Raw genomic sequence first — 25,463 nt, 5'->3', positions numbered from 1 at the left:
TTAGAAGAGGCTGTCAGATCCTCTGGGAGTTATATGTGGTTGTGAAATCACCATGCTTGTGGGTCCCCTGTAAGCACAAGTGCTCTTAACCACTGAGCAAACTCTCAAGCCCCTATATGTTTTTCTTTTTCAAAAATGAACTTTGGCAGCTTGTAGAAATATTTTTAAATTAAATTTTATATTTTATATTTTATTTTATTTTATGTATATTGGTGTTTTAACTGTGTTATATTTTATTTTATTTTATGCATATTGGTGTTTTCTGTGTGAAAGTGTTGGAACCCCTGGAACAGGAGTTATAGGCAGTGTTGAGCTGCCATGTGATTGCTGGAATTTGAACTCAGGTCCTCTGGAAGAGCAGTCAGTGCTCTTAACCACTGAGCCATCTCTCCAGCCCCAAGTTTGTGGGATTTTAGCAATTTATTTGTTTTTATTTATTTTCATGTTCATTAGCATGAATTTATCAATCAACTGTCATTACTTCTAAATGTCTATAGAATCTGTTCAGATGCTAACATTGTTCCGTGTGTTTTCTCTTTTATCCCAATGAAATTGACTGGAGCTTTATACTTTTTGTTGACTTATAATCAATTTCCATCTTTTTGTTTACTTCAAGTTTTATTTGTTCTTTTTTTTAAGATTTATTTATTTATTATTTATATGAATACACTGTCACTGTCTGCAGACACACCAGAAGAGGGCATCGGATCTCATTACAGATGGTTGTGAGCCACCATGTGGTTGCTGGGAATTGAACTCTCGACCTCTGAAAGAACAGTCAGTGCTCTTAACTGCTGAGTCATCTCTCCAGACCCCTTATTTGTTCTCGTTGACCAAAGTTTTTCTGGTTGTAAATGAGATCACTGGTTGAAAACGTTCTTATTTTATAACATAAGCAGTGTGTATTATAAACCTCTCTTTCTCCTCCCTGGTACTACTGCTTAGTGTCCCAGATGTTTTCAAATATTTTAGGGTATTTTAATTTTCTATTAGTTCCATATTATTTTGAATTTTCCATTTAATTTCTTCTTTGACCTATGGGTTGTTTATAAGTGTGGTCTTGAGTTTTGGAATATTTCAGGGTTTTCTAGAAGTCTTTCTGTTATCAACTCTTACTTCAGTTGTAGTCAGAGATAAAACATTTTATTGCTTTAATTCTTCACAGAATATTGCAACTTGTTTCCTTGCTCAATGTATAGTATGTATTGATAGTTATTCTATGGGCTTTTAAAAACATATAGAGATACTATACTGTTGGTGATTGGAGTGTTCTAAAAGTGTCTATGAGGTTAAATTGGTAACTAGGTCAAGTTGGTGTGGAATCTCAGTCATACAGTTACAAGGAAATAAAATCCACCAAGTCCCTGAAGGAGTCTGAACATATACTCTTTCCTTATTTAGCCAGCGTAAGAACCTAAAAGTTACCTTGATTACCAAAAGTTGCCTTGTTATCTTCTGGGCAGACAACTTAGCTAAGAGGCCACAGTTAGTCTTTTCATTAAAGAGAAAAATAGGAAATCCATTCACTGAGTCTGTAGTATGTTAATCAGTAACAGAAAACAATAGTGGTATAGAAATGCTTCAGTTTATGTTTTGCTTTGCTTAATTTTTCAAGATAGTGTTTCTCTGTGTAGTCCTGGCTGTTCTAGAATTTGCTCTGTAGCCCAGGCTGGCCTCCAATTCAGAGATCCACCTACCTCTGCCTCCTAAGTACTGGGATTAAAGGTTAATGCTACTTCTGCCCATCTCTAGTTTACACTCTTTTGAGTTGGTCATTTTTTTGGGGGGGGGTGCGGCAAACTTTACTGACGGCAGTCAAGAGAGTAGGTAAGGCTCACTAGGCCCCTCCTGTTATTATTGGCGTCTGGGATGGAAATTGTGAGGGGAATGCTCAGTGTTCGGGGAGTTTCGACAAGGACTCCTCAGCAACTGAGGGCCTCTCTCTTGCTCTTGTGTCCTTGCTGGGGTGGGTGGTCCAGGGTTTCTTACTCCTTAGAAGCCATGTAGGCCATGAGGTCCACTACCCTGTTGCTGCAGCCATATTCATTGTCATACCAGGAAATGAGCTTTACAAACTTGTCATCAAGGGCAATGCCATCCCCGGCATGAAAGGTGGAACGGTGGGAGTTGCTGTTGAAGTTGAAAGAGCCCAGGATGCTCTTTAGTGGGCCCTCAGATACCTGCTTCACCACCTTCTTGATGTCACCATACTTGGCAGGTTTCTCCAGGCAGCATGTCAGATCCACAATGGATACATTGGGGGTAGGAACACAGAAGGCCATGCCAGTGAGCTTCCCGTTCAGCTCTGGGATGACCTTGCCTACAGCCTTGGCAGCATCAGTGGATGCAGGGATAATGTTCTGAGCAACTCCATGGCCGTCATGCCACAGCTTTCCAGAAGGACCATCCACAGTTTTCTGAGTGGCAGTGATGTCATGGACTGTGACCATGAACCCTTCCACAATGCCATGGATGACCTTGGCTGGGGCTGGGGGTGGGCGTAAGCAGTTGGTGGTGCAGGATGCATTGCTGACAATCTTGAGTGACTTGTCATATTTCTCATGGTTCACACCCATCACAAACATGGGGGCATTGGCCAAATGCTCAGAGATGATACCCTTTTGGCCTCACCCTTCAAGTGGACCCTGGCCTTCTCCATGGTGGTGAAGATGCCTGTAGACTCCACGACATACTCAGCACCAGCGTCGCCCCATTTGATGTTAGCGGGATCTCGCTCCTGGAAGATGGTGATGGGTTTCCCGTTGATGACAAGCTTCCCATTCTCAGCCTTGACTGTGCCATTGAATTTACCATGGGTAGAGTCATACTGGAGCTTGTAGACCACGTAGTTGAGGTCAATGAAGGGGTTGTTGATGACAACAATCTCCACTTTGCCTGATACAGAGCAGAAGGCAGCCCTGGTAATCAGGCACCCAATACGGCCAAGTTTGTTCATACTGACCTTCACCATCTTGTCTACAGGACAAGGCTGGCAGTGCATGAGAGGATGTGGCTGTCTCTGGAACAGTGAGGAGCAGAGAGCCAAGTTGGTCATTTAAATATCCCAGAATTCCAATTTTTGTTCCTGTACTTTGTATTCTGTACGTTAAAATCTATTATGATTTTTTTTGAGGCAGGTGCTCACTGTGTAACCAGGTCAGCCTGGAACTTGACCTCATCCTCCAGAGGGCAGGGATTACATGCATGCACTACTACTCTTTGCTCTGCAATCTGCTTCAATGATGATGTCATTTCAAGAGCTTTCTTCTGACTGGTGTGAGAATGATAGAGCTTCAATGTTTAAAAATGTAATTTGTATGTAGCTTCATATTTAAAATGTTTCTCTTTTTTTCTTTACTACTGAATGACTTTAACCCGCATGTGAACAGAAGTCAACATATATGTGGAGATCAGAGGACACAAGTTACAGGAGTCAGTTCTCATTATCTCTTAGGTAGGATCTGGGGATCTAACTCAGGTCATGAGGCTTAGCGGTAAGTACCATTACCCACTGAGCCATCTGTCTGACCCAAAGTGTGTGTTTTTTTTTTTACAGAAAGTATATATTTGGTCTTTGTTTTCTTTTTTACCCAATCTGATAATCGTTTGTTTTTGTTTGTTTGTTTGATTTTAAGCTTTGTTTTCACATGGTCTTATTATGTCACCCATGTTACATACCTGGTTAACCATGTCGTTCTGGGTTTTTAATTTTTTAAAAGATTTATTTAAAAATTTTATGTATATGAGCCCTCACGGATATATGTGCACCATGTGTATGCAGTGCCTTTGGACAGCAGAGGAGGTTGTCACACCTTCTGGAACTTGAGTTACAGGATGGTCATGTGCCAACACATAGGTCCTAGGAAACCAGCTCAGGGTCCTCTGCAAGAACAAGAAGCAGCACTCTTAAACACTGAACTGGCTCTGTGGGCCATGGTTTTAAATTTCATATTTTCTTTAAGTTGTTTACATGTACGTGTGTGTGTGTGTGTGTGTGTGTGTGTGTGTGTGTGTGTGTGTTGGGGAAAATATATAAAGTTCTAGACAAGCCTGGCCTTTATCGAGAAGGTCTCAAAACATGATGCACACTTCTCTGTGTTATTGTTATTGTGTTATTTTACATGTACTTTACAACATTTTGCAAAGATATTCAACCAGTTGGTATGGAAGGTAAGTTTTCACAGTGTGAATGGCATGAAGCAATCTCTATAGCACCATCAATGTTTCCATGATAAAAGAGTGAAGACAAAATTAATGATATTCACTCTTGCTACTTATACTATAGATTCTTTCCCCCCACAGATATCCATTAACTTTATTTATATTTATATTTATATTCCACCCAAGACCTATAGAAAGAAGGTAAGATGTGGAGCCATTTAAATATCACCTCAGGCAAAGCACGATCTGTCCCTACCTCACCCCAGCCCCCAGCTTGCTCCGCTGTCCGCATTTTTTTTTTTTTGGTTTTAAGACATTTATTGTCATAGTAGAAAGTGGATGAGTAAAACCATACCCCACAGTGTTCCCATTTTCTACTTTCAAGATTCTTTACTCCTCTGCAAGGAGCCACTGGACACATTTTGTAGATTCTTTTGTAAAAAAAGAAAAGGATTTTATTTTTTTATGTGTGTCTGCATGGAAATGTGTGCACTGCATTCATGCATTGCCCACTGAGGCCAAAAGAGGACATTGGGTCCCCTGGAGCTGCAGTTACAGGCAGTCGTGAGCTGCCTGATGTGGGTGCTGGGAAAGAAACTCAGCTCCTCCACAAGAGCAGCAAGAGCTCTTTCTAAACGTGAGCCATTTTTCCAGCACCATGCACTGTAGATTCTAAACCGGTGTATCCACAACAGGAAAGGCAATATCAACCACTCAGATTGGTAAGAAAAGAACCAAACAGCTTTATTTCTAGTTGACGATCATTGATGTGGAAAGTCAGAATTTTTGTGGGAAACGATAAATATAAAAAATGGATTATATTTGTACAGAATAGCAATGAAAATGAAAAAAAATTAGACAACTCTGTTCACAATAATACCAAAAGAAATGAAATCTTTCAAAACTAAATTTAGCAAAAGAAAAGAGAATATGTAGACATATATACAGAATATGTAGACATATATACAAAAACTATGACGGCCATGAGATGGCTCAGTGGGTAAAGGTACTTACTACCAACCCAACGACACAAGTTTCATCCTTGAGACATACATGGGAACTGATTCATAGATGTCCTTTGATCTCTACCTTTCACCACAGTGACATATAGACACAAATAAATAAGGCAATGTAGAAATAAAGTAGGAATCATCACTTAGGAAATGTAAGAAGAGCTACAGAAATGGAGAGGAATTCCAGGCTCATGAATTGAAAAACAGCTTTCCTAAGATAGCAATGCACATCAAAGTGATCCATAAATTACATAAAATCATTATTAAAATTCTAGTACATTTTGAAGAAAAATAGACTGTCAACCTGTTTCTGAAAGTATATGGAAATGCAGTGTGTGGGATTGCAAAGGACTCAGAATAGCCAAATGGTTTTGCAAATCGCAACACTTGTGCTTTCATATTGGAAAACTCCTCATTAAACTCTCAGTTATCAAGATGATGTGATGCTGGCACAAAGAAAGGAATATGAGAGGAACAGAATGGAACGTCCATAAATGGAGCCTTATGCAGGCGCTAATCTTGTTTGTCAACTTGACACCTCCGGGGAAGGGGAAAAGGAATCTCAATTAAGGAACTGTCTCGGGGTTGGGGATTTAGCTCAGTGGTAGAGCGCTTGCCTGAGAGGCACAAGGCCCTGGGTTCGGTCCCCAGCTCCGAAAAAAAGAACCAAAAAAAAAAAAAAAAAAAAAAAAGGAACTGTCTCCATCAGATCGGGTCTTACTACAGGAGCCCTGGCTGGACTGGAACTTGCTGTATTGCTCAGGCTGGCCTTAGAGTCTAGGCAATTGCCCTTTGTCGGCCTCCCGAGTGCTTGTAACAGATTCTGATACTCCTCTCCTCAAAGCATATGGGGTTGGTTATTTATTTGTTTATTTGTTTGTTTGTTTATTTTCTACTTAACTTTTTAATGTTTTGTTTGGGGATATGCTCCTACTAATGCAGCACAGTTAATTTTTCTGTGGTGTGTGATAAGGATCTCTGTTTGATTTAAAAATATGTTTCCATATTTAAATTTAACTGCTTAGGGCTACTGTTGTGTAGCAGTTTCCTCCAAAACTAAAGCCTCTTGGAAGCAATCTTGCTAAGACACAGGACCTTTACAGGGAGGTAAAACAACCGGATGTTCTAAAGAGCTTAGCTGGGTGAAACACCCCGTCATTCAGGGAAATCGGTAAATTCAGGAAGTAGTCAGGGGTGGGGGCAGTAGGGTGGCAGAGTGACACATGCCTTTAATCCCAGCACTTGAGAGGCAGAGCCTGGCAGATCTGAGTCTGATGCCACCCTGGTCTGCAGGGAAACTTCCAGACAGTGAAGACTACACAGAGAAACCCTGGCTCAACAAAATAAAGTTCAGGAAGTAAAACACTTCAGTAGCTTCAAGGAGTCTCTGAAACTGACTAAGCCTCTACCTCCTAAAAACATATAAACTCTAAGGATTGTTAAAGGACTCTCCTTTTTTTTAAAAGATTTATTTATTTATTATATATAAGTACACTGTAGCTGTCAGACACACCAGAAGATATCAGATCTCATTACAGATGGTTGTGAGCCACCATGTGGTTGCTGGGATTTGAACTCAGGACCTCTGGAAGAGCAGTCAGTGCTCTTAACCACTGAGCCATCTCTCCAGCCCTAAAGGACTCTCCTAAACCAGCTGACCAGCCTGGAACATGATCAGACCCACTGAGGCACCTGGAAAGGACACTCTCCAACCTGTTGAGCTGCCCACAAGCTGTGCAGTTAGTTCCAGGTTCCCAGCTATTGTGAGCTGTCACCCATGCCGGAAGTAGGCTTTGGTGATAAGGGTAATTGTCTCTGAGTTGTTTCTACTTCTGTAAGTAACTGCTTACCCATACTACTGCAACACTAATGGACTTCCGTGGTATCTGTACTTTGATCTGTTGTAGACTCCCTTTCTGGGGTGAGTAGGTATTTGTTTCCATCTCTCTAGGAATAGTGTCACACAACAGGCTTATGCTTAGGTTGTCAAGCTTTGTGGTCAGTCAATTTATTGATTAGAGATTTTGCTTAATATTTTGAGTGCAATGTTTCCCTCATTTCTTAGCATTCACTGGTCAGTTATTCCTAGCACCTTGACCAATTATAAATTTTTATAGTCAGTACCATCCATTGCAAAACCAGTGCTAAGAATAGCATCATTTTATGAGCATAAACACAAATATTTTTGGAAGCAATTTGAAAGGCACAAAATATCCATTTAGCAAAATAATAGTAGTAGATTTCATACAAGGACCTCTCCAGCTTCCTAAATACAGGTTTTTGGCCAGACTTCCTATGCCATTCCTATACTATCCCATAAATTCATTCCTATGAACCTGGCCTCAAATCTAACCAGAAAGTCATTGGCTGCCCTCATAAAAACCATGCTACTATTTAAGAGAGAACATCTTGCCTGTGTATAAACCTCCTTTGTGGAGACAGGATCTCTCAGTGAACTTACAGCTTTCTGACTTAGGTTGACTGGCCAATCAACTGAAGTTACATGTGTACAGCACTGTATCTGACTCTGCATGAGTGGTGGCAGTCTGAATTCACATCCTTATGCTTGTGTGGTAGACTATTAATTGAGCCACTTCTGTAGATTGATAAATTGGTTATTTGTCATTATGAAATGCTTCTCCCTACCTCTGACCCCTGATTATACTCTTGTGTTGAAGTGCATTATACCTATGCCTTATTTTAATATAGTCATTGCCTTTGATATATTTATTGCTTATATTGCATAGCATTTTTCAGTTTTACTTTCAATGCATCTCTCTCTATATATATTTAAAGGGCATTTTTTATTCCATTGAATATCAGACTCAGGATTTCATGCATACTAAACAAGCCATCAATCATTGAATTTGTGACACTGTGAATGAGAATGGCCCCTATAGGTTTATGTGGGAGTACTTGATCCTCAGTCGGTGACACTATTTGGGTAGGATTAGAAAGTTTGGCCTTAGTTGAAGGAGGTATTACACTTGGGACAGGCTTTGAGGTTTCAAAACCCTAGCTATCCCCAGTGCACTCTCTCTGATTCCTGCTTGTGATTCAAGATGTGAGCTCTAGGCTTGCAGTTTCAGTTGCCCTGCCTGTTGTCCTCCAGCCCTGATAGATCCTTATCTCTCTGGTACCATAAACCCAAATAAATTTTTCCTTCTGTAAGTTGACTTGGTCAAGATGTTTTTATCACAGCAATAGAAAAACAACTAATATACCTGTTAAAATATAGTCTGGGTCAGATGTGATGGTGAATGCTTTTAATCTCAGAATGCAATGGTAGGTGGATCTCTTATGAGTGTGAGCGTGGCCTGGTTTATATAGCAAGTTCCAGACCAGCCAAGACTTCATAATAAGACCCTGTCTCTAAAATAAAATAGTCTGACAGTCCTTGCATTTTAATTGGTATTTATAGTTAATATAAGTATTGATGTAGCTTTGGTACAAGTCTATCATCTTAGTCTGTGTTTTCTAATTGACTCTGTTCTTTACTTCTTCCCAACTTCTTTTTTTTCTTAAAGATTTATTTAATGTATATGAGTACACTATAGCTGTCTTCAGATACACCAGAAGAGGGCATCAGATCCCATTACAGATGGTTGTGAGCCACCATGTGGTTGCTGGGAATTGAACTCAGGACCTCTGGAAGAGGAGTCAGTGCTCTTAACCGCTGAGCCATCTCTTCAGCCCTAATTCATCATTTTTTTAAAAGATGTATTTATTTATTATATATAAGTACACTGTAGCTGTCTTCAGACACACCAGAAGAGGGCATCAGATCCCATTACAGATGGTTGTGAGCCACCATGTGGTTGCTGGGAATTGAACTCAGGACCTCTGGAAGAGCAGTCAGTGCTCTTAACCACTGAGCCATCTCTCCAGCCTCATCATTTAAAATATCCCATAAGACATTTTATTTTTTAAGTTTATTTGTGTGTGTGTGTGTGTGTGTGTGTGTGTGTGTGTGTGTGTGTGTGTGTACGTACGTGCATGTGTGTGTGCATATGCTCTATGGTCATGGTGCCTACGTGAAGAACAAAAGACAACTTGTTGGAATTGGCTTTCACCTTCAACTACATGGGTCCTGGAGATCAAACTGAAGACTTCAGGCTTGGAAGCCAGCGCCTCTACCCTCTGAGCCATCTTGCCTGCTCCACAAGACATTTTCATAAGCCTCAAAACAGTTTCAACCAACCCTACAGAAGAGTTTTAGGCACAATACAAAGAACATCACCCACCTCATACCCTCTTATTTCTAGACACTTTTGTGTGCATTTTCTAAAATATAAAAATGCTGTGTTATAAAGCTATAATATAAGCAACAGCATTAGATTATAACATTGCTATTGCTTCACTCTGCTCAGGTTTTGCCAGTTTTTCAGTAGTGTCCTTAATTCAGAACCAAGTGTTGCACTTTATTTTAACGTCTACTCAGTGGCCTTCAATTTTCAGTACTTGAAGATAATAGTCTAGTTATTTTGTGAAATGCCTTGTAACTTGGTTTTCTGACATTTCCTTGTGATTATATTCTAGCTATGAAATTTGGGCAGAAACACCAAAGAAATAATACTTTTTTCTTTCATGATTTCCTATCATGGACCATGTTATTTCACTGTTGTAGTATTTTTAAAAAGATTTATTTTTATTAGCTTTTAAATTAGGTGAGGTATATGTATCTGTATTGGGATAAGACCCTTCGGGCCAGAGGTGTTGAATCCTCTGGCGCTGGAGTCCAGCCATGGTGAGCCACCAGATGTGGGTGCTTGGAACTGATCTCAGATTCTCTGCAAGAACAGCAAGTGCTTTTAACCACTGAGTTCACTCTACAGCCCATTGTGTTTTATTATTCATGATGTTCTCTTTGCTCATTTGATTAAGGTGAAGTTTTCTATATTTTCTCTAATGCAAAGTTGTTTTTTGTCCTTGCCAACTTTAAGTATCAGGCAGAAAGAAATGTTGACTCTTTCTATGTCTGTCTATCAATTATCTATTTCTACAGCTAATAAACGAACACACACACACACACACACACACACACACACACACACACTCATAAAACTTACTGGTTTTCTTTTTTTTTTTTTTTTGGTTCTTTTTTTCGGAGCTGGGGACCGAACCCAGGGCCTTGTGCTTCCTAGGCAAGCGCTCTATCACTGAGCTAAATCCCCAACCCCTACTGGTTTTCTTTTGGGGAAAGAACATGTATTTCCACAAATTATGCAGTCAAGTTTTCCATATTTGGGGAAATCATAGGTAACAGTACATCCAGAATTTAATAAATGAGCTTCGCTCCAAGAAAACCACCCTCATAATCATGGTATCTTCCCTGCTAGGGGAGTCTCTCATCATTCATTCATGTCAAGGGAACTCTTTCTTCTTCATTTAATAATTTCAGTTGGTTATTGTGATGTTCAAATTTACCATAGGGACCCCTTCCCCCACCCCCAGAGGGAACCCTTTTATTCTGGCTCCTGTGTCTTTTTTTTTTAAGAAGTTATTTATTTATTTATTTATTTATTTATTTATTTATTTATTTATTTATTTATTATGTACACTGTAGCTGTCTTCAGACACACCAGAAGAGGGCATCAGATCTCATTACAGATGGTTGTGAGCCACCATGTGGTTGCTGGGATTTGAACTCAGGACCTCTGGAAGAGCAGTCAGTGCTCTTAACTGCTGAGCCATCTCTCCAGCCCTCCTGTGTCTTTTTAACATGCTCCTATAATTTCTTGAACAATTCTTTACTTTTAGGGACAAAAAGAAGTTCCAAGCCCATTTTATTTGTTGCCTAAGCCCTTTGGAATTAGTGTTTTCTGCAAAGAAGCTTGGTTCCTTTGGGTGGGAAATGTTATTTATAGACCAAGATTTAGGTACCAAGTATTCTCATTGTTATTAGTGTGTTGCTCCTTCTAGGCCTTCTCAGTGGATTAACAGTAAGAAACCTGGTTCCTTATTGTAATCCTTCTGCATATGTGGTGGTTTGGATGAGAATGTCCCCCACAGGCTCATGCATTTGAACACCTGGTCCCTAGTTGATGGTGTTGTTTGGGAAGGTGTGGTCTTGTTGGAGGAAGTATGTCACAGAGGATGAGTTTGGAGGTTTCAAAGCCTCATGTCCTTCTCAGTGCATGAGTAGTCTCCCTGCTTCCTCTGTTCTATACTTGGCATTCAAGATGTGAGCCCCGAGGGGTTGGGGATTTAGCTCAGTGGTAGAGCGCTTGCCTAGCAAGCGCAAGGCCCTGGGTTCGGTCCCCAGCTCCGAAAAAAAAGAAAAGGGGAAAAAAAAAAACAAAAGGGGAAAAAAAAAAAGATGTGAGCCCCGAGCTTCTGCTCCAGCCACCATATGTGCTGCTTGCTTCCATGACTCTCTACCATGACATATTCTTATCCTTCTTGAACCACAATCCAAATCAACTTTCTTCTGTAAATTGCCTGGTCACGGGGCTTTATCACAGCAATAGGAAAGTAACTAATACTGCATGGAACCAATCATACATGGTTGAAATTATCCCTTATGTCATGAATATGTTAATTGTGATTACTTAAAACCTCTATCTGAGAAATGTGATATCTGAATCATCTTGAAGTCTCTGCTTATAGTCTTGATTTTGGCTGGTGGTTGTCTTTTTGTATGGCTCATTACTAGTAATTAAGTGCAGAAAACAAATAAAATGTAGAAGAGCTGCCGTGATGCTCTTTTCTTCTAGCTGGTATTTTCCTCCCCTTTGGTGAGAGCATAAGGCAAGAAGAAACAGCCAGCTTTCTTTCTTGTTTGTTCTGTATTTTTGAGACAAGGTTTCTCTATGTAGCCTTAGCTGACCTAGAACTTGCTCTATAGACCGGGTTGCCCTCAATTTCACTGAGATCCAGTTGCCTTTGCGTCCCTGGTCCTGGGATTAAAGGTATGTGTGGCCTGACCATGTTTTTTTTTAAATTTTTTATATTTCTCTCATATATTACATTCCAACCACAGTTTCCCCTTCCTCCTCTCCTCCTAGTCCAGTCTCCCCCTTCCCCCATCCACTCCTTTGTTTCTCTTCAGGAAAGGGCAGGCCCCTCTGGGATATCAACTAACCATAGTATTAAGTTGCAGTAAGACTAGGCACCTCTCCTTGTATTGAGGCTGGATGAGGCAATCCAGTCAAAGAAAAGGGTCCCAAAGGCCGGCAAAAGAGTCAGAGACAGCCCTCACTCCCACTGTTAGGATTCCCACTAGAAGACCAAGCTACACAAGTATAACATATATGCAGAGGGCTTAAGTCAGACCCGTGCAGGTTCTCTGGTTGGTTCAGTCTTTGTGAACCCCTATGAACCCAGGTTAGTTGATTCTGTGGGTTTTCTTGTGTCCTTGACTCCTCTGGCTCCTACAATTCTTTCTCCCCCTCTTCCACAGGATTGCGTGAGCTCCACCAAATGTTTGGCTGTGGGTCTCTGAATCTGTTTCTATCACTTGGTGGGTGAAACCTCTCTGATGACAATTGGACTAAGCACCAACCCATGAGTATAGCAGAATATCATTAGGCATAACTTCATTGACCCTTTTTGTTTGTTTTGCTAGTTGTGTTTGGTTCTATCCTGGAACTCTGGGTTATCCAGCCTCTGGTTCCTGGCTCTCCGAGCAGTGTCAGGGGTGGGGTCCCTTTTATGGCATTGGTCTCAAGCTGGACCAGTCATTGATTGGCCATGTCCATAGTTTCTGTGCCACCTTTCCCCCAGCACATTTGTAGTCAGGACAAATTTTAGGTTGAAAGTTTTGTGGCTGGGTTGGTGCCTCAATCTCTCCACTGGAAGTCTTGTCTGGTTACAGGAGAGATGGTCATTTCAGGTTCCTTATCTCCCATTGTTAGGAGTCTTAGCTAGAGCCATTCTTAGATTTCTGTGAGTTCCCACTGTACTAGGTTTCTAGCTAGTCCCTGAGATGCTTCCCAATTCCAGTTGCCTTTCCTAGTACTTTCTCTCCACTGTTCCCCCACCTGATACCTCTTGTTTCCATCCCACACCTTTGTCCCACCTCGATAGTCTATATTCTATTTTCCCTTCCCAGGAAGAGTCATGTGTTCCCATTCTTGAGCCCTTGCTGTTACTTAGCCTCTCTGGGTCTGTGGATCATAGTATGATTGTCTTTTACTTTACAGCTAATATCTACATATAAGTGAGTACATACCATGTTTGTCTTTCTGGGTCTGGGTTACGTCACTCAGGATTGGTTTTTCTTTTCTAGTTAATCTGATTAGAGATTGAGACTGGGCTTTAATTTTTATAAGGCCGATTCAGCTCTCATTCACACTTCTCCCAAAATCTGATTCTAAGATCAGGAGGGAGTAGGCTGAGATTTCTTTTTTTGTGGCTTTTATCATGATTACTTTTCCTTCATTGGTCCTCAACCCTATTTCCCTCATATAAATTCTATTCCCCCTCTGAGGAGGGGGGGATACTGTTTTTTTCTGCCATGACTGCTCAGACAGTTAGCACTTCATCCACAGATTTCAAACTGACAAATTGCTTAGAAGTAAATGTATAACCAGATCTCTATCAGGCTCATCTGTTTCTGGCTTTACATTTCTCTCCTGAATTTGGGCCTTTTTTCTTGAGACAAGGTTTTACTATATATTCTAGATCCTTCTACTTCAACTGCCTGGGTTTTGAGATTGAGAACAAGCACCACCATGCCTGGTTGTTCAGTTTCTATGTTTATTTTCTATGGGATGGTTAATCAGAACTGAATCTGCCTTTGATAGAAGACATTGATTTATGCTCATGAATGATTACTGTGGGTTTTTCTTTCTCTTTTTTCTTTTTGTGCCACACTTACTGAGAGAATGAGAGTCATTCTTAGCAATCACACAGTGGATATTCCAGAAAATGTTGCCACCACTTCTGAAGGGGTGTATAGTTATGGCGAAGGATCCCAGAGGAAGCCTTTGGAGGATCTTGAATCACTACAATGTAGAGTATAGTCTCACTGAAAACAGAAGAGCTACCTTGGCAAATGATGCGGAAACAAAGAATTGGCTATCTATGGCCATGTGTCAGCTGTGTTGCAACTTCATGTCAGGCTTCCATTTCAAAGTGAGGTCCATGTAAGATCACTCCTGTATCAATTTTGGTATTCAGGACAATGGGTCTTTTGTTGAAATTTGAATTTTTTGTGTGAAAAAAATGTATTTGCAGGGTTCAGATGAGGAGAAATGTTGCTTGGCGTGTTACTCAAGCCCAGAAGAATGCATTAATCCTCAAGGAAAAGATATTGAAATTTGTTTCAAATTCAGGTGCTTTGATTCAGGAGGCCATAACATTTAAAAAAACAAACAAACAAACCAAGGATATGAAAACATTTTGGATGCATCTACATACAGCAAACTAGTGAATAAGCTCTAACTTAGCCAACTGTAGAAACAAGACTCTGGATTATCAAGCGGACTTCTGTACTTCAATGATGTCATAAAATAATTATATTGACTTGAGGTATGAAAAGAAGAATGATTCTGGCTACAGTAGAATTTAAAAGTGCATGGATGGAAGGAAGGATGGAAGAACAAGGCTTGTTAAAATGTTGGTTTGGACAAGGGTGAAAATAGAGAGTTAGAGAAATGGATACTGGTTTGGAGGAAGGGATGAAGGTTGGTTGAAGGCAGCAGTACGCCTTCATTTTGTAAAATAGAGAGCTAAGAGAGATGATCTATGGTTAAGCAAATAGAAAACACAAGTTTATATGTATGATTTAAAATGAAAGAGTTAACCATTAAAAGAAATGAGAATAGTAACTATATTGACCAGGGAAAAGGGGGTGGGTAGGAGGTAGGGGACCTGCGAGCTTAACCATCAGAGTCCACAGTATTGTTTAATAGGCAATGTTAAAAAGGAAATACAGAAAAGGTCACAAGTGAAGAATTTAAGAGGTAAGTTTTGCACAGCTTAGGTATTGATTTAATATTGTAAGTATGGTCGTTCTAGATTGAGTGATCAGGTTGATACAGGATCCCAACTGAGGAAAGGTTAGAGAAGTAGCCTGTTCAGTAGAGAACATGTTAAGGTGGCTTATTTTATTTATTTTATGTGTCAACTTGATTGGAACTCGAAGTGCTCAGGGTTTTGGCTAAATATTATTCTGTGCGAAATTGTGAGAATGTTTTGGACGGAAGTAATACTTGAAATTGAAAAGAATAAGCACAACAAATTGTCCTTCAGAGTGAGGGTAAACCTCTTCTGATCTGGTAGAGGTCTAAGAGAGCAAGCAGTGGAATACAGGAGAATTCATTTCCTCTGTTGGTTCTCAAGTTCTGACATTGGTCTGCTGTACTTGGAATGAGATTAAAACTTTTTTTGTATTTATTTATTTTTGTTTTAAGCGTTTAACATGCATGTATATTTGTATACTACATGTGTGCCTGGTGCCTTTGTGGGCCAGAAGGGGGTTTAGATCCTCTGAAACTGAAATTACAGATGGTTGTGAGTTACCTACTGTGGGTGCCATGGGATCTTTGAACAAACCACAAGTGCTCTTAACTACTGAGCCATCTCCCCAGCCCCTAGAATGGAAGAATCTAGGTTCTAGTTCTCAGACCTGGGAGTTGGACTAGAACCTTATGTTGGATCTCTTGGACCCCCAGTTTGCAGATGGCCTATGACAGGATTTATCAGATTCCATAATTGTATGAGCCAATTGCTTAGAATATTACATACATACACACATATATGATATTCAAGGGTACATTGAAAGTCATCACTAATACAGTTGTGGGAGTCAGTTTTAACAGTGTGTGGGACATTGTGGTGAAGATATATACTACATGCAAATGGACAAGGTTTGGGGTTCAATATATAAATATATGAGTATCTTTTACAGAGTGATAAAATCATGTAAGTGGTAGAGCTTTTCTGGGATTCTCACATATTCTAGAAAGAGAAAATGCAGAAGGAACCATTTAATCAATCTATCTTTCTAGCTATCTACCTATCTGTAAATCTAGTGGTTGGAATATGGACTTCAGGGCTGGAGAGATGGCTCACTGGTTAAGAGCCCCGACTGCTCTTCCAGAGGTCCTGAGTTCAATTCCCAGCAACCACATGGTGGCTCACAAGAGTAAAGAGATCCGAAGCCCTCACCTGGTGTATCTGAAGACAGCTACAGTGTACTCATATATAATAAATAAATCTTTAAAAAATATGGACTTCACAAGTGGATCAAGGACCTCCACATCAAACCAGATACACTCAAACTAACAGAAGAAAAACTAGGGCAGCATCTCGAACACATGGGCACTGGAAAAAATTTCCTGAACAAAACACCAATGGCTTATGCTCTAAGATCAAGAATCGACAAATGGGATCTCATAAAACTGCAAAGCTCCTGTAAGGCAAAGGACACTGTGGTTAGGACAAAACGGCAACCAACAGATTGGGAAAAGATCTTTACCAATCCTACAACAGATAGAGGCCTTATATCCAAAATATACAAAGAACTCAAGAAGTTAGACCGCAGGGAGACAAATAACCCTATTAAAAAATGGGGTTCAGATCTAAACAAAGAATTCACGGCTGAGGAATGCCGAATGGCTGAGAAACACCTAAAGAAATGTTCAACATCTTTAGTCATAAGGGAAATGCAAATCAAAACAACCCTGAGATTTCACCTCACACCAGTGAGAATGGCTAAGATCAAAAACTCAGGTGACAGCAGATGCTGGTGAGGATGTGGGGAAAGAGGAACACTCCTCCATTGTTGGTGGGATTGCAGACTGGTACAACCATTCTGGAAATCAGTCTGGAGGTTCCTCAGAAAATTGGACATTGAACTGCCTGAGGATCCAGCTGTACCTCTCTTGGGTATATACCCAAAAGATGCCCCAACATATAAAAAAGACACGTGCTCCACTATGTTCATCGCAGCCTTATTTATAATAGCCAGAAGCTGGAAAGAACCCAGATGCCCTTCAACAGAGGAATGGATACAGAAAATGTGGTACATCTACACAATGGAATATTACTCAGCTATCAAAAACAATGATTTTATGAAATTCGTAGGCAAATGGTTGGAACTGGAAAATATCATCCTGAGTGAGGTAACCCAATCACAGAAAAACACACATGGTATGCACTCATTGATAAGTGACTATTAGCCCAAATGCTTGAATTACCCTAGATGCCTAGAACAAATGAAACTCAAGATGGATGATCGAAATGTGAATGCTTCATTCCTTCTTTAAAAGGGGAACAAGAATACCCTTGGCAGGGAAGAGAGAGGCAAAGATTAAAACAGAGACTGAAGGAACACCCATTCAGAGCCTGCCCCACATGTGGCCCATACATATACAGCCATCCAATTAGACAAGATGGATGAAGCAAACAAGTGCAGGCCGACAGGAGCCGGATGTAGATCGCTCCTGAGAGACACAGCCAGAATACAACAAACACAGAGGCGAATGCCAGCAGCAAACCACTGAACTGAGAATAGGACCCCCGTTGAAGGAATCAGAGAAAGAACTGGAAGAGCTTGAAGGGGCTCGAGACCCCTTATGAACAACAATGCCAAGCAACCAGAGCTTCCAGGGACTAAGCCACTACCCAAAGACTATACATGGAGTGACCCTGGGCTCCAACCTCATAGGTAGCAATGAATATCCTAGTAAGAGCACCAGTGGAAGGGGAAGCCCTGGGTCCTGCCAAGACTGAACCCCCAGTGAACTAGATTGTTGGGGGGAGGGCGGCAATTGGGGGAGGATGGGGAGGGGAACACCGATAAGAAAAGGGAGGGGGGAGGGGGATGTTTGCCCGGAAACCGGGAAAGGGAATAACACTCGAAATGTATATAAGAAATACTCAAGTTAATAAAAAAAAATATGGACTTCATAGTTGGTGTATATGTTATATGTGTGTTTTGTTTCTTCATAAGAAAGTTAACTATTTCCTAATATGCATATAATTAGTTCCATAGTGTGGTTTAGTTACTCCTCATTAATTTTTAAAGCAATATCTCATTACATAGGTCTGACTGTAGGTCAGCCTGACCTTAAACTCACAGAGACCTGCCTGTCTGTCTTCTGAGTGTTAGGATTAAAGGTACACATCACCATTGGAGGCTGTGGCACATACCTTTAATCCCAGCACTTGGGAGGCAGAGGCAGGCAGATCTATATGAGTTCAAGGCCAGCCTGGTCTACAAAGAGAGTTCTAGGACAGCCAGGGCGATAAAGAGAAAGCCTGTCCCAAAAAAGAAACATACAAACCAATAAAGGTGTTACATTATCATGCCTGACTACTAATTTTTAAAACTATCCTTAAATTCTGTGTTGAAAAAGTGTAAGCTGATGTTGTTATAAATAGATAGCATTTTGGGGGAGACCTCATTAATAACTGTAGTCAGGATTTTAAACATTTATTTATTTATTTACATCTCAAATTCTGCCCCTCTCCTGGTCCCCCGTTGCAGTGTTCCTCCTCCAACCCCCCTCTCCTTCACCTCTGAGAGGGCAGCACCTCTCCATCCCCCCTCCCTGGTGCATCAAGTCTCTGCAACACTAGGTGTATCCTCTTTCACTGAGGCCACAAGACAGTTCTCTGCTACATATGTGCTGGGGACCTCAGACCAGCCTATGTAAGCTCTTTGGTTGGTGGCTCAGTCTCTGTGAACTCTGAGAAGTCCAGGTTAGTTGACACTGTTGTTCTTCCTATGGGGGTGTCTTCCCTTTCAGTTCCCTCAATCTTCCTCTAACTCTTCCACAGGGGTTCCTGACCTCAGTCCAAAGGTTGGCTGTGAGTATCTGCATCTGTCTCATTCAGCTGCTGGTAGAGCCTCTCAGAGGACAGCTATGCTAGGTTCCTGTCTGCAACTACAACATAGCATCAGTAATAGTGTCAGGGTTTGGGTCCATGGGATGGACTCCAAGTTGTGCTGGTCACTGATCAGCCATTCCATCAGTCTCTGGTCCATTTTCGTCCCAGCATTTCTTTTAGACAGGAGCAATGTTGGGTAGAAATTTTCGTAGGTGGATTGATGTCCTCATCCCTCCACTGGGGGTCCTGTCTGACTACTGGAGGTGACTCTTCCATTTCCCCACTGTTGGGTATTTTGGCTATGGTTACCCACATTGAGTCCTGGGAGCCTCTCACATCCCAGGTCTCTGGGAGTTTCTAGAGGTTTCTCCCACCCCCAGAAGCTTCATATTTTCACTCATTCTCCTGGCTCTCTGGGCCTCTCTCCTGTCTTACCCCATGCCTGATCCTGCCCTGTCTTCCTCCCCCTCCTCTCCACCCAGGACCCTTCCTCTATCTGCCTCCTGTGATTTTGTCTCTCTTATAAGTGGGATCAAGCATCCTCACTTGGGCCTTCCTTCTTGTTTAACTTCTTAGGGTCTGTGGGGTGTAGCATGGCTATTCTAAGCTTTTGTAGTGAGGATCTTTAATCTTTTTTTATAAATGGATATGTGTGTTTGCCTGCTTGTCTGTATGTGCACCATGTGAAGGTGCGTAAAGAGACAAGACAAGGGGATTGGATCCTCTGGAACTAGAGTTTTAAATGGGTGTAAGCTGCCTGAGATGGGAGCTGGGAACCCAAGCTGGGTCCTCTGTAAGAGCAGCAAGTATACTTAATGACTGAGCCATTTCTCCAGCCCTGACTTGGGTCTTGATACATAGAGTAGACAGATAAGATGAACCCTAACCACTATCTGATGTCTGAATAAACCCTATGCTTATCTGACGATATCATGATTTTTTTTGTCCTGCATTTATTTGTAATGACAACGACCCCCTCTCCCAAAACCATGATAGAAATTGTGTTCACATTCTACAAGCTCTTGGGATTGTCGAGATACTGAAACTCTGGTATCCTGATGTTTCCATAGTAACTAATGCACACCAAGAGGGAAAGAGGAAATAAATGAGAATAGCATTTTAACAAAATAAGTGAGGGGGCAAAGATGCTTTAGACATGTGATTACCTCTTGTTCAGGAATCTGAAGATATTCATCTCCTTAATAATGGGGTTAGAACAATTGTTACAACGAAACTGGTCACTAGACATTTATATTTCTTTTTGCTCTATAATCATCACCATCAAAAGCATTTAAAAGCACCTTTGACCTCCAATACCATAGTGAAGAAGTTAAAAAGACATAGTTACCATTTTTCTATGGGCCTCAAATCAGGATAGGACAGGTTAGGTAATGTTGATATTCCAGTCAGCCAGGCAGAGCTTTGGCCCAACTGATATTATGAAGAATGGGGATTCACAGAAACCTACTCTGTCCTATTGAATGGTTTGCTTTGACAAAGGACTTTGCTAGCTTCTCACTACTACCTTGGTTGTGAGTAATGGGTTTCTGCTGCTCCTTCTTTCTCATTCTATGAGATGGTTTTCCTATTCATCCCTAACATTGTTCTTCTAGAGTCCTTGAATGCATTCCGCACACCATTTCTTTTTTTTCCCTCCATCTTTATTAACTTGGGTATTTCTTATTTACATTTCATTTTATTCCCTTTCCCAGTTTCCAGGCCAACATCCCCCTAACTCCTGCCCCTCCCCTCCTCTATGGGTGTTCCCCTCCCCATCCTCCCCCCATTGCCGCCCTCCCCCCAACAGTCTAGTTCACTGGGGGTTCAGTCTTAGCAGGACCCAGGGCTTCCCCTTCCACTGGTGCTCTTACTAGGATATTCATTGCTACCTATGAGGTCAGAGTCCAGGGTCAGTCCATGTATAGTCTTTAGGTAGTGGCTTAGTCCCTGGAAGCTCTGGTTGCTTGGCATTGTTGTTCATATGGGGTCTCGAGCCCCTTCCAGCTCTTCCAGATCTTTCTCTGATTCCTTCAACGGGGGTCCTATTCTCAGTTCAGTGGTTTGCTGCTGGCATTCGCCTCTGTATTTGCTGTATTCTGGCTGCTGCACACCATTTCTTTTTTTTTTTTTTGTTTTTTTGTTTTTTTTTCCGGAGCTGGGGACCGAGCCCAGGGCCTTGCGCTTCCTAGGCAAGCGCTCTACCACTGAGCTAAATCCCCAACCCCACACCATTTCTATTACAAAGCAATCACTTCCTTGTCTGCTAGGCTGGTTTTAAATGTTCGTATATTTGTAGATAGGCATGCTCTTCCCACATACATCTCAGTCACCTGCTAATTTACTAACAAGTGGTAACTTCTGCTTTATTATTAAACTAGTTTTTATGGACTGAACTATACCCCCTCCATCCTTCACACGGTTCAAATCCTAATACACAATGTCACTGTACTTGGATACAGATCTTATAAGGAGATACAGGCTTGTCCTTACCCGATAAAACCCCAACATTTTGTCTCTGAATCTTCAGATTCCTGGTAGATGCTTTAGTGATATGTGTAGAAATTATGGTATATGTAAATTTTCTTCTGCTCTTTTCCACGTCCTTTAAAAACAATCTTACAGGCCTGGTGAGGTGGCTTAGTGGTTAAGAACACTGGCTGCTCTTCCCAAGGACTTAGGTCCAAGTTCAAGCACCCACGTGATAGCTTATCATGATCCATAACTCCAATTCTTGCAAGTGGTGTACACACATACATGCAGATAAAGCACCCATGCACATAAATAAATATAGAATAAAATTTAAAAATACCTGTATGGATAAGGACTGTATTAATTTGCATAGGATATCTCTGCCTTTCAGAGTACCACAAAGGAAAGAAAGGTCACAAGTTCAGCAAGAAGGTGAGCTCTCCCCAGAACTAAATTGGCTATCCCAGGACTTTCTAGCTTTTTTTTTCTTTTTTTCCTTTTTCTTTTTTTTCGGAGCTGGGGACCGAACCCAGGGCCTTGCGCTTCCTAGGCAAGCGCTCTACCACTGAGCTAAATCCCCAACCCCGACTTTCTAGCTTTTAGAACTGTGAGAAATTAAAATTGTGGTTGGTTTAGCCACATAGTTTTATGGTATAGCCTGAGTTCGTCAATATTCTAAGTGTATACACAAATCAATTCAGTCATTGTCAGATGAGAATACTTTGTATGGGTGAAAAGATAGCTTTTGGATTTTAAAATCCTAGTGATTAAATTTCTATAGGTAAATGTAGTAACTGTAATCCTGTAAAAATCATAATCTCATTACCAGTAATGATTACTCTTCTGCTTAGGTCTGTCCAAAGGTTAGAAATAAGATGCCATGGGAGGGGCTCGCTGGAGCGCTCAGTAGGCAAAGGAGCTTGCTGCACAGGCAACAACCTGAGTTTGATTCCTGGATCCATCCTGAATGTGGAGAGAGAACTGACTGTACAAATTGCCCCATGACCTCTGTACCTTGGCATGTGTGCTCACACATACACACATCATGCCCTCTGACCTCTGTACATAGGAAATGACAACAGGGAGAGCTTGTCATTGGAAGGTCAATGAAGATCAATATCCTAAATTTGCTTGGAGAAGCTACATCAAAATGAGTACATTTCCTTAGAATCGTTAGAGTTTTGCTAGAAATTTTCAAGTTCAGGGGGGCCTTGAAGGTCAGATGAAATATGGTGTCATATTACATGCTCCAGTTGGAAAGGAGAGATGTATTCCTGTACATTGTACTTACATACATGTGCAGTGTCATGTATGTGCATACATAAATCAATGCATTTTTGTTTGTTTTTCAAGACAGGGTTTCTCTGTGTAGCTCTGGCTGCCTAGACCTCACTCTGTAGACTAGGCTTGCCTTGAACTCAGAGATCCACCTGCCTCTGCCACCCGAGTGCTGGGATTAAAGATGGGCACTACTCACTAATAGATGTGATTTTAAAGATTGAATGTCTATGTACTCACATGTAATGGCTCCCAATATACATTAAGTTTAAAAAGTAAGTGTAGAGTTGCCCACTGGATAAGTGTAGAGCACGTGGATACATGCTACAAATGGTCACATCCCCGAAGAAAAATGTCATTCCTTTCCTGAATAACCATTATCTGCCATTAGCCTCTCAGCTAGGGGTGGGGACTGTGTACTCATGCTGGAATTCGATCCACTTGACCTTATTTATGTTTCGTGTAGGTAAGCACAGGAGAGACAACTACAGAAAGTTGTCTTCTGGCCTCCACCTAGGTGCTATGTAATGAATGTGTCCACACTGAAGAATACATATCATATGTGCATGCATGCACAATAATGATGATGATGATGATGATGATGATGATGATGATAACAACAGATGAAACACATTTAAAAATAAAAATGAACAAAATGAAACAAGAAGTTGAAAGGTAGCCGAGGCAGGGCAGAGGAGGTTCTTAGTGGAACTGCAAAGAAATCACGGCACAATCTTTGGCGTTACACTGAGAAATATTTACACAATCAAAATAAGCTAAACACAATAAGCTATTGGTTTTCAATTATTTGGAATCCAAGGTAAAGAAAAGAAATCACAGAAAACTTAGCTTTTATTGCTAACAAATTTTGTAATTGGAGTTTAATAAACTCTATTAGTTATTAATTAATATGACTTGCCCCCCCCCATAGTTTAGGCAAAATCCTTTGTACTTTTTAAAATCAGCTCTAGCACAATTACTGGGGAATTGCTCTTAAGTCTGTTTTTCCAAACAGTAGACTGTCTACTTCCCAGCCATGTTACCCAAGTACTTGCTGTTTGAATCTTGCCTGGGTTATTTCTGCTCCAGCAGTCTGTCCTGGGTTGGGCAGGCTGCATTTCCCTCAGGCATGTCTTCCTGGTCCGTCACTTAATGGAGACCTCTTCTGCTCCCTTCTTCCTCCTCTGTGCTCCTTCTCTCTCCCTCTCCTTTCTCCTTCTCCTCCAGGTCCCTACCTGCATCCCCCAGCCACCTACCTGAAAACCCGCCTACCTCTATTCCCTCTAGTATTAAGCTGTAGCCACCTTTATTTAACAGATAGCCTTAAATTGGAGAATATGGTTTGCATGACAAAAGCTAGTGTACACGGGAATTTGCTCCTCTAGGAGAAACCAGATCTTGGAGTACAGAATTTAGCATTTGAATACATAGTAGCAGCAGAGTAACCTCCAACGTTTAATGTAAAAACCTATAGAAAGTAGAATTAGAGGAGGTAGAAAAAGTAATAAAGACACCAACATTGTAATTTAAAGAAGGGTGAAATCTGGAGACATTATCTACAGGTGAACGAGGAGTGGAGGTTTATAAAGGCACAAAAGACAAAAGAAAAAAAGACAAAAAAAGCACATTATATCTTTTTTCTGTTGTGGAGGGAACTAAACAGAAGAATTGAAAAGTAATAATGTATTAGGGAAAGAGAAAGCAGCACTGCAGTATAAGTGAGCTAAACCCCATCTATCGCAGTGGGAAGCAACCGAGATGTTGTCTACAGCTGGCAAACAAGGAATGATTTAGAGGAAATGGATTCTTGCAATATTCTGGTCACTGTTTTCTCTGCCTCCACCTTTGCCCTCTTTTAGTCTGTTGTTAACACAGCAGCTGGAAAGATTCCATTAAGACTTAAAACTTAAACTCGGTCACCATGGCTCAGTCAGAACAAAAGACTGTGTCATTACAATGGCTACCTAAGCTTCACACAATAGTCACCTCACCCATCCCACTCCTGCCACTCCTGCTGGTCCTCCAGCTTGTTTCTCTACAGTCCAGTGGCCCCTTTGCTGTTTCTTGAATGATCTAAACCTGTTTTCAGTTTAGGACATTGTCATCAGCTATGCTTTCTGCCTAGAATTATCTTTCCCCGGATATCCTTGTACTCATGCTATCATCTCCTTCAGGTGCTTATTAAAATACCCACTTCTCAGTTTTTTTTTTCTGGCCACTGTATTTGAAATTGCAGCCCATTGCCTGAATACTCTGCCTCCTTCCTCGGATTTTTTTCTCCATAGCAGTTACTGTTTTTGAAAAGTATTTTAAATCTTATTTATATATATATATATGTCTCTCTGTGTATTCCCTTTGTGTGCATGTATGCCCACCCCCCCCTCTGTGTGTGTGTGTGTGTGTGTGTGTGTGTATGTGTGTGTGTGTGTGTGTGTCCACAGAGGCCAGAAGAGGTCATTGCATCCTCTAGAGAGCTGGAGTCACACTCAATTGTGAGTTGCTGGTGCTGGGATCCAAACTTGGGACCTCTGGAAGAGCTCTGCTGAGCCTCTCCTAATTACTCTATTTGGATATGTTGCATGTGTGTTTTGTGTTACATATTTGGGGTGGTTTGAATAAGAATGGCCCCCATTGGATTATAACTTTGAAAGCTTGGTGATCAGGGCATGGAACTTTTTGATAGGTTTAGAAAGATAAGAAGTAGTAGCTTGTTGATGGAGCTGTATCTCTGGAGGTGGCTTTGAGGTCTCTGGAAGACAC

At 41.1% G+C, this 25,463-nt stretch overlaps 1 pseudogene; it reads right to left on the bottom strand.

The window, feature by feature from the left end:
- Window positions 1-1,985: 1,985 nt before the first annotated feature.
- LOC108353282 (glyceraldehyde-3-phosphate dehydrogenase pseudogene) lies at window positions 1,986-2,971 on the bottom strand (annotated as a pseudogene).
- Window positions 2,972-25,463: the final 22,492 nt, after the last annotated feature.

This window comes from Rattus norvegicus, chromosome X, assembly GCF_021556685.1.
Source record: "Rattus norvegicus strain SHRSP/BbbUtx chromosome X, alternate assembly SHRSP_T2T, whole genome shotgun sequence".
Taxonomy (NCBI): Eukaryota; Metazoa; Chordata; class Mammalia; order Rodentia; family Muridae; genus Rattus; species Rattus norvegicus.
This window is presented reverse-complemented; position numbering and strand designations above follow the sequence as displayed.